The sequence below is a fragment of the Lissotriton vulgaris genome, chromosome 1_1 (assembly GCF_964263255.1).
Source record: "Lissotriton vulgaris chromosome 1_1, aLisVul1.2, whole genome shotgun sequence".
Classification (NCBI taxonomy): Eukaryota; Metazoa; Chordata; class Amphibia; order Caudata; family Salamandridae; genus Lissotriton; species Lissotriton vulgaris.
The window spans coordinates 77,059,697-77,069,695 of NC_141685.1; the positions used below are offsets into that span (position 1 = coordinate 77,059,697).

Below are 9,999 nucleotides of genomic sequence, written 5' to 3' on the forward strand. Positions count from 1 at the left end.
TTTCTTTGATGGTATCCAGAAGAAACCTTTAGTTGTAACTTTCTTTCATGCAGTGTGTACTTCCTCTCTAGAATTACATGATGCTTTAGATGAACGTTATTCTGTCATGCTGAGGCAATTTGTCTTTCTGATAATATTTCAGATGAGGATGCGGAAATGGTCTTTCTACATTATTTCTGATGCTGTGTGCACAGATATGGCTTTGCTCTGGGTTAATGAAATGCAAAATTAGAGACTTCACTTACAGGTATAGTACTTTCCTCGCCACACCTAGATTTTTGGGAATTGTTTAAACGGAGAATGCTGGATGTCCTTCAGATTTTCAAAATAATCCTTCTTATGGCACTGACATTCAGTTGCTTAGGGCTAAATCTTGCTTTCTTCGTCCGTAATTTCAATCACCTATAGTGTTAAAATGAAATAGTTAATACATTTGGATTTTGAAAAATATAATTTACAAGCCAAATCACTGCAGAATTTTGAAAATGTTGAGCTGTTTTTCAGACTGAGAAGAGTGTAGAATTGAAGCCTGAGAGTACTTGGATGTAGGAGTGATGATTTGCAGAATTTTCAACATTTTATTAAGCTCACAAAGGATACATGCACCCTATGAACTTGTAACATAGAATCCCAAAGGCAGATATTAAAGTCATATGCACTGGCACCAAACAGATTTAAAAAAAATATATACTATTAATTAATTTGTAATGTAGATTTCTGGGACAGGAATGACTCCTCCACAGACAACAGGTGTTTTCCCCTGCCCTGAGTTACGACCTACTTGTATCTGGTATCCTGACTTGAGTTTTGGCCTCTGCCTCAAGCAAATCTATTGTGTGCTGCGAGGACTATGCCTAGACCTATCCCTCAACTATGGTCCAGAGTATGAATCAAGGGCAATGAAATTAAGGCGTACTTTCATGTTTTCATTTTATTCCACCTGATTATCAGTTGTTAGGTTTTTCTGCACCTGGATTTACTGTGTGCAGAAAACCAGGACACCATTTTTTCCAGAAAGAAAAATTAGACTGAAAAGACGCACAAGACTCTGGGTGCAGCAGAAGCAGCCAAGACTTATGCTGTTTTTTTACTAACTGGGGGAAACACACAATTCTTCCCTCTGTTGGTGTTCACAGTCATTGTCGGGCTGTGATTCGGCATTGAGTGCAGAGCGTACCGAGTAGAGCTGAGGGGCCGAGCCGAGGAGGATTTGACGAGCAAGCGGAGCGGAGCCTGGGACGACTGCCCGGGTTTGTTTTGTGACCAGTTCCTGCTCCCGAAGGTTTCTCCCGCTTCACCCATGTCCTGTTATACGGGCGCTTTAAGTTCTAGGATCTGCTGTGGGGACAGGAACGGCCGCTGCCCGCACTGCGGTGCTAAGGCGCTGCTAGTGCTGCTCGTTCGGCGACCGCTGCAGGGGTCAAAGGAGCCTTGGCCTGCGGTGCTGCTGGTGCGGCGGCTGCAGCAGGGCACAGAGGCACAGAGGAGAACAGAGGAGCACAGAGGGCACAGAGGAGCCTTGGCCTGACGCCTGATTTAACGTATTTACTAAGCATTGAGCAGAGCTGAGCAGAGGAATGGAGTGAAGTGCCTGCATCTGCCTTCGGCAGTGGGACTGGCTCTGGATCCCGCTCTTGCTCCTGAACGATATCCAGCATTCTCCCTTGTACTCTTGTCAGCGATGAATAGCAACGAACAAGCAATGAACAGTGAGTGGTGAGTGACAAGTGGCAAGAGGTTTGTGGTGTGTGGTGGGTAGCTAAAGTTAATCGGTCCGTAAGTCGCTGAGCCATTGGAGTCTGTAATACGTCTGTAATACAAAATCTGAGAAATTATGCAAAGGGCAAAGTTACAATAGACTTAAAGCACCACTCGAACCCTGAATTACTCTGCATGCCTAGACTACAGCCCTACCCAGAGCCCGGATATTAACCAATCGGTTAATTAATGAATTAATTAAGTAACCAGCAGTACCGGCGGATTCTGTACCAAGGTGTGCTTTGGGGGTGTTTTCCCTTGGAGGTATTTGGTGGTGTTTTTGTCCTATCAAAGCACCCTTTGGTCTTGTCAATCTGAGCAAGAAGCTCCAAATGAACTAAATGGTGAGGTGAAAATCATAAAGGACGCCAATTCCCCACTGAAATCGGATCTTACTCGGTCTAAAATAAATTCAGTTAAAAAACAGGACCAGCCGAAATGTAATCAAAATAACGGATCTCAAATTAATAAGGACCAATACAACAGCAACCCAGAAACTCTGCAGCGTTGGAGTACTCCATATCAAAAAGACGTTTTGAATAGTAGTCCACAATTCATTAATTCTTGTGACGAGGACATGATTTTCAAGGACCACAAAAAGAGATGTATAAGGAAGTATCATTCATAAATGGGCAACACCATAGCCCAGGTACTCAGAAGCAATTTGGGATTTATTCTTCAAAACCTCGCAATTAACTCTGGAAGCTTTAACATATCAGTCCAACAAAAAGGAGGTCCAAATAGATCTCTTGAGTGCTACGGCATCCTCTGTTACCGGAATTGAGCAGAAGATAACAACGCAAAATAATCTAATAGTAAGGGCAGAATCTCAGCCAATATCTACGTATGCAGAGTGTAGTTGTGCCCCACTAATTAACAAACTGGCTACCATTCCAGATATTTAAAAAACAATAATTGACGATGTAAAAGTGAATTTTCCTAATGTGGGAATTCAACCCATCAAGGCCGACTGCCCCTCTAAAGGTACAATAAAATGTAAAGACAATACTGTTGTTGTTAAAGAAAAAGTAGATGATAAAACAAAAGATCAAGAAGTGATAAACCTATGCTCGACATAATCCACAATGACAGATGTAGCTCCGGAAGTCCATCTATCAAAAAGAGAGAGGAAAAAATAACGGAAAGCAAGAAATAAAGCTTCCGAAAGTATTTAAAATACAAATGCATCAGATATAGTGAGATTGAACACTGGAAATAACCATGACCAAAGATCATATTGTGAAGGTGAGGGTAAACAAATGTCTCCAACAAATCCCTTTTAACCTCTATTTAATAAGGATCTATCGAAGGTACAAGCAGTTATGAAAAATAAATGCCTAAACAAGCAAGCTGATAGTAGAAAAATGATAGAGGATGGGAAAATTCAGTCCTTTGAAATGCTGCAAGTGGAGGAAAGTAATAAACAGGTGGAAAATAAGCCATCACAATTGGAAACAAATAGAGCAAAGAGGGAGAGTATCAGAGGGGATGAAACAAATAGAGATTTGGTATGTGGTGCAGGTAATGTTTACGACGGAATATTAATCTAAGGGTAATAATGAAACAACTTGCAAACATCCGGACCCAACACAAGATGGCAGGAGTATGCAAAGCATGTGCATCTACATCATACATGCCTCGAACAGAGGATTAATGGCCCCAAATCCCTGCCATGGCATCTTGTCATGTTGTGGCTGAGTGTGCCATGTGATGTGGCAGGCTATAGTGCTTGGTGTGATTTGGTCATTTTTGATAAGGTGGAGCGCTGAACGGTTAGACAAATTTTGATTTTCTTTGTTTTTGGGATCATGTGATATATTGCGGCACCTACCGTATGATGTAAATAAATTACATTGCTAATATACCATAAGGATGTGGGGTGAGTGTATTTAGGTCCGAAGCCTTGCTGATTATATGCAGAATAACAGATCTGGGAGTTCACTACTGACTAGAGCAGGTTAGCAGCTGCACAGGCCTTGGGCATTGATCCTATTGAGGATAATATGTGACAGGCTACTGGTGACTGGAGCTGGCTAGCAACAACGCTGGCTAGTAGGCTTACATACAGGTCCAAGGGGCCACTACTGATTGGAGCTAGCTAAAAAAATAACAGGCCCAATGGTGGTGGGGTGCGAGTGGCACCAGTGACCGGAGTTGGCTAGTAGCATTGACAACATTTGGTATTGATTAAATACAGGAGTCCAGGTCACAGGAGGCACTGCTGAATGCAGCTGGCTAGCAGCAGTGGTGGCCTCTAGGAAGAACGAATTGAGAAAGCATAGCTGGATATACTGGCTTCTTTAATATCGATAATTGTTTACACATCATACACATCACTGTCACAACGTGCATTGATATATAACATTACCAATTTACAATATTCTTATATTAATTTGATGGGTCTGTTCGCCTTAATATGCCTGCAAAGTTATATGATTCTATTAGGGCCCAGAACCATTTTATTTAGTGATGTCCATCTGCACACTTTCCTGCATCTTGTAGTAAATTGAATATTGACAAACAGAAGTGTTATTTCCAGAAACAGTGAACTCTGCAGCTTGTCTGTGTATCTTTCATCTTCACCTCACGGACTCCTCACATTCCTCTCGAGAAAAGATCCTGCCTCCTACTCATTAGTGTTGTTTCAGTAACTGTTTCTATCACATTTTCATGTTTCATTGACTTGTATTAGGAGAAAAGTGTATAAAAATACATGGGGAGCATTAGCATTATATACTCCAACTTGCTTTAGGGTGGATGCTCTCGTCCATTGGAAAGACAATGGTCACGTGTTAGTTTGCTTGGCCTTTTGCTATTTTTTGCATTAAATGTATGATAGATTTATTGGCCTCCAGGTGTGTTGTGTTTTATTTTACATATCATAAGCGATGACGAGGAAAATGACAGTCCAGTATACACATTCTTCATATAAATCAACTCACAGTATACTGTTCTGGAGGTTCAGTCCCACAGACATTATCTCTAACTGAACACCCTAGGAAGCATGTGCTTTTCAAACCAGTTGCCCTCTGATGCGGCGTCCTCGCTATTGGATAAGTCAGTATGTCCTGAATTTTAAGAGGGTTACCGTAACTAGTGCACTCTGTTAGACAGTGCTCACCTGTGGTAATAAGATGTTAATAGACACCTTATCACCTATGCACGGTGCAGGGCTTTGAGTTACAGAGCTCCTCACGCTGTGGAGAAGATTAGGTCACATTTAGCCATTTTCCCATATTTGGTCCTGATGAAATGCCAACAGATTGCTCCATGACTACACAGGGCATGAACAAAGTTGACCTGAAGTACAGACCCTAGCTTACCAGCAGGTCCATAGGTAATCGACACTTTCACACAGTGATAGGGGCCATTAGTTCCTCAATTTCTCTGCCACTGTTTTTATTCTCAACATGGACCAGGAAGATCACATGAACTATTTTGTGGCAACTGGTCGATAGTTGATCTTATATTCAGACTTCACCAATCTCACATCTTATGACAACATCTTCCGTCCTACTATGCTCATCCGGCGTACTTAATAAAAGATCTGCGACAAAATGCCCTCTTGTGCTGCCCGCCAGGCATTGTAGCGCCGGCCTGGTGAGGAGTATAGCCCAATGATGAAGCATGTCACCTTCAGGTGAGTGAACGCAACTTGTCTTAAAAGCACTTGCTTCCTAGGGTGTCTGCGTTCAGTTACAGATAATGTCACTGGGACTAAACCTCTGGAACAGTATACTGTCAATTTACTGTTTTATTTTAACAAATGTAGATAGCAGATATTGGTGCTTGCTTGTTTCACAAAAATGATCCGATACCTGCCTCCGAGCGCACTTCTTACAGACGAGTATGGGGTTATCATGTTGCTGCTAAAAGCTCCTTACCTGTGAGAGTTATCAGGAACGAAGCAGGGGCAGACCGAAACCAGCCACACGTGGAGATCAATGACAAATACTGAAGAATGAACGGAGCTTCCAAGCTTGTGACCATAACTTAATTGACCTTGAAAATAAAAGAAAAGTTTTTAGTATTCTGGTGACTCGTGACCATAAAAAATAAAGGTTATAAATTCAATAGTGTCTCAAATACTTAAAAAATTGAACTGGATGTGCTGAATCGGACGTTGCCCCAGGTCATGTGTGACACCTTCCACCACTATTGCTTATGGGACTTGTAGTTTTGTTTTTCTCATTAAAAGGATGGGCTCTAAAGTCCCAGTGTTCTAAGCGATGTTGGTCAAAGAGGCCTGACGGGGGATGAAGCAGAACATGGCTCTGCTTAGCAGTGAGATGACTGACAGTTCCCCAGCCCTTCCATTCTTTGACCTACAGAGGCTCGTTGGCCATTCATATTTTTTTGCAAAAACAAAGCAACTTTTATTGCAGCTTCTTTCAACTGAAGTGACAAAATGCCTGGGCGGGTTTCATTAACTACTGACAAACATGAACAATCAAGAACATGAGTTTCTGGAAAACTATCAAGCACCCAGGTTACTTCCAACATAATCGGATTTATACATACATACTCCAGGGGGCTGCCAGCTATCGAGTCTGCACACAGCAGTCTGGAGCCACTCAGGAAGGAGGTAAGCTTTACATTTCATCTTAAGTCCTTAGGTTACATTCACAGCATGATGGGTCCGGAGAACTTTATCCCGCTCTAACTGTGCCGAGCAGATAGATGTAGCCCATCGTAGTCTGTGTTGTGTGCTGGGTGATGCCTGGCATCTTATTTTCTTTGGTGGATGGATGAAGCTCTGATAGGAGCTACTATGAGAAGAGCAGACAAACAGGACCACAGATCACCACAGAGCAACAACTGCCCAGAAGCTGAAGAAAGAACTCTTGAACAGGAAACCTCCTCCACCCTAGACATTTTCCAGGATAAGTAAATGATGGTAATGAAATGCAAACTGCAGCATTAAGGTCACACACTACAACATCTTTCCCTTTAAACCGAAGATAACAGCCTACAATAAAAAACTAACCAAAAAGCAACAAAACTAGAAAATGCATTTCCAAATGCTGCAAAAGAGAAACAGTTGATACAAATGGACAATATTAAACTTTGTTGGTACCTTAGTAATGTGCTTACTTCTTGGTTTCACTCCATCTACTGCAATAACGCTCTGAAAGGAGAAAATACTGATGTGAATCTCAGAGTCTTCAGTGTCACTGGTCTCAGTCACGAAGACTGTGGTGTTGGAAGATAACTTTCTCTTATTTGGCTTTATAGTTCCACCAGTCACGCCATCGCTTTTAGCAGACACGCTACTGTCAGCAGCATCATAACTTCAGGCAGATCAGCAAAGCGGATATCGCCACTCACACTGAGTGAACAGACTTGTCTCTGCTACATACATCCACTCTGTTCTCAAATTTGCTTGGGGCTGCCAAAATGCAAAGAGCTGCAATGTATTCACCACACTTTCCTGACTACCTTGTTTTAAAAGGGTGTGACATTCAAGCGTGATTCTTGGTTCATCTCCAAGCTGAATATTTTTGAGGTTCTATTGCCACACAATACTCGTCCCATATTCCAATTTGTCCACAGGGTGCTTGAACCCTGGTAGGTTATCAACTGCCTGTTTTGCAGATAATTTCAGATAGTTTCTGTAAGAAACTGAATTATTATTTGCGGTAGATGAGGAACATTCACAACCGTTGTCAGAGTGAACTTTCAAAGCCATTCAATTAACCTAGGATCAACCCCCTGGTACCTAAGCACCAAACAGGCAGGCTTAACTTAAGGTAAAATGTAAAATATTTATGCAGAAACCAAAAAAGTAAAAGTAAAAATGCAAAACAATAAAAAACCCAGACCGAAATAGAAAAATTAAAGTAAAATGTATTGAACAAAATGACACTAAAATGACAAAATCCAATAAGGGGAATGAGATATGAACTGTAACGCTGTAAGAATCACAAGGTGCCAATGGAGGAGGGGCCCGGGCATGGATTAGTCTCTCTGGAGCTGACTGCCAAGTCAGTGGAAACCGGAGGCCATGGCGTGCAAGCACATAGTGCAGGAATTAGACGCAGTGGTCCAAAAAGACATCTAGTGCTCCAGGCTCAGATAGGGCTGCTGGCCTACAGGGGGATTCACAGCAGGTTCGGGCGCAAAGTGCTTAGAGTATTGAGAACAAGCAGCAGATGCCCAGCAGGGCAATAGCAGACGGTTGAAGGCAGCAAGGCCCGGACGAGACTGAAAGGGAGTGACAACTCTGGCCCTCACCATCATGCAACAGCGTAGTGGAGCTCAGCGGGAGGACAACCCGATGACAGCCATCCCCTGGGGCTGGCCTGGGACCCGCACGACAAGGCAGGCCGGTCTGGTGGTGTGGTGAGATATAGCAGCTATGTCCTCAGCGCGAAGCAAGAAGGATCAGAATCTAAAAAAGATGCTGACCAAGCTCCTGATGACCGGCAGAGGAGTAGGGAGGCTCTCCCCAATGACACAAATCAGCCAAGATGCAGACACCTCTGAAGCCCCAGTTACCCACGCCTTTTTAGAGTCGCTATTCAGTGCATTACGCGGCGACTTGCAGACCCTGAAAAGGGAAATAGCGGGGGAGATGAAGGAGATAACCAATAGAGGCCACACGTTCCCAAACGGGCATCAACGTCCCGCCTTATGATAAGGCGAGACGTCGATGCCATTGGGGACCATGTGGCCTCCTTCGAGGATCAGGAGCAAGCCCGGGAAGAGGAGGTGGAGCATCTACAGAAAGGGATACTCCGGCTCAAGGCTCCACATAGCGATCTCCAGGCAAACACAGAAGACCTGGAGAACCGGTCTTGGCGAAACAACATCCGCATTAAGGGAGTTCCTCCTGAAGAAGAAGGACCAGACATCACACAACACCTGCAGGGTCTCTTCAGGAGCATACTGGGCGCCCCCACCGGATATTTTGGCTTACATTCCAGACTTCCAACTAAAAGAGTGTATACTATGTGCTGCCAGGGACAAGCAACCACTAAGATATCAGGGCGACTCCATAGCTTTGTACCAGGACCTGACTCTAATACCCCTTCAAAAGTGTTGGGTGTTCCGAGTGGCAACCACGCGTCTTCGACATGAAGGAATACCGTATTCTTTGGGTCACCCTTTCCGGCTGATTTTCATATGGCAGGGCAAACTCCTCCAGCACAGATCCATGCAGGTCACTTGCCAGGTGCTGGGCAGCGAGAATCCAATCCAGGAGGAGAAAGAGGGCCCACAGACCAAAACTCCTTGAGAAAGATGGCATAAGCTCCACTGGAGGCGTAGCACAGAGTGAGCGACGAGACCGGACCCCAAGACCATGGCACAAGAAAGACTGGCAGTGCTGGAGACATTTTCGAAGGGGACATTCCCCCATGATGACACCGTGAACGACTGAGGGACAGATAAGTGACATTTGCAAGGCTGGGTGGGTGGCGAAGAAGTCTGCGGGGAGCGTAGAGACACGGGCAGTGTAGAGACACGGGGAACTGGCCACACACGTTCTCAACTATTCCGACTTCCGAGGAAGTGCACGCACGAATGGTGGGCCCTGGTCAATTTGAGCTTAATGGGTTTCTAAGTTGGGGTTAGGGAGGGGAGGGTGGAGAACGGGTATGTAGGTTAAAGGCATTGAAGAGATGATCAAAGGGCAATGGAGGGCGGGCAGACATTGGGAGCTCAGGGGGAAGAGGGATCACAGGGACCCAAATACTGGCCAACGCTGGCGCACTCACTATGACACGCTATTTCCCAGCCCACACTGAAAATTCTCACTCTCAATGCGAGAGGTCTCAACAATCCCAATAAAAGGAGGTCCATCCTGTCCATCCTTTCCTACCTGGATAACATGGAGGCAGATGTGTGCCTCCTCCAGGAGACACAGCTCCTCTCCAAAGATTGGCATAGAATGAGGTCACAACTCTTTCCCCAGCAGTTCTTTTCATCTACCCTGATAAGAAGGCAGGTGGCTATTTTAGTAGCCAAACGTTTTAAGGGGACAATGGGAGAAAAGGTGGCTGAAATCAAAGAGGTTGATGGGAGCAGGGCCATCGATAACGTAGGTGTTGGTATGAGTATTTTAGATGCCGAAATTGTGTGGCAAACCGCCAGAGTTACTGCTCTCGCAATCACCCTTCACCCGATATACAATCAATCCAGGGGCTGCGTCAATTGCCTATAGATAGAAACAGCTCCTCCCCCCCACCCACCTATACCAATAACCATTTAAAATACCAACCCCACCAGGGATGGTATTAA

General features: G+C 44.3%; 1 long non-coding RNA gene across 1 annotated transcript; it reads right to left on the reverse strand.

Moving 5' to 3' along the window:
• Positions 1-212: 212 nt before the first annotated feature.
• LOC147737395 (uncharacterized) lies at positions 213-6,897 on the reverse strand. Its single transcript, XR_015297273.1, has 3 exons — positions 6,836-6,897; positions 5,643-5,760; positions 213-402 (listed from the first exon to the last, which is right to left on the reverse strand). It is a non-coding gene; the product is annotated as an uncharacterized LOC147737395 (long non-coding RNA).
• Positions 6,898-9,999: the final 3,102 nt, after the last annotated feature.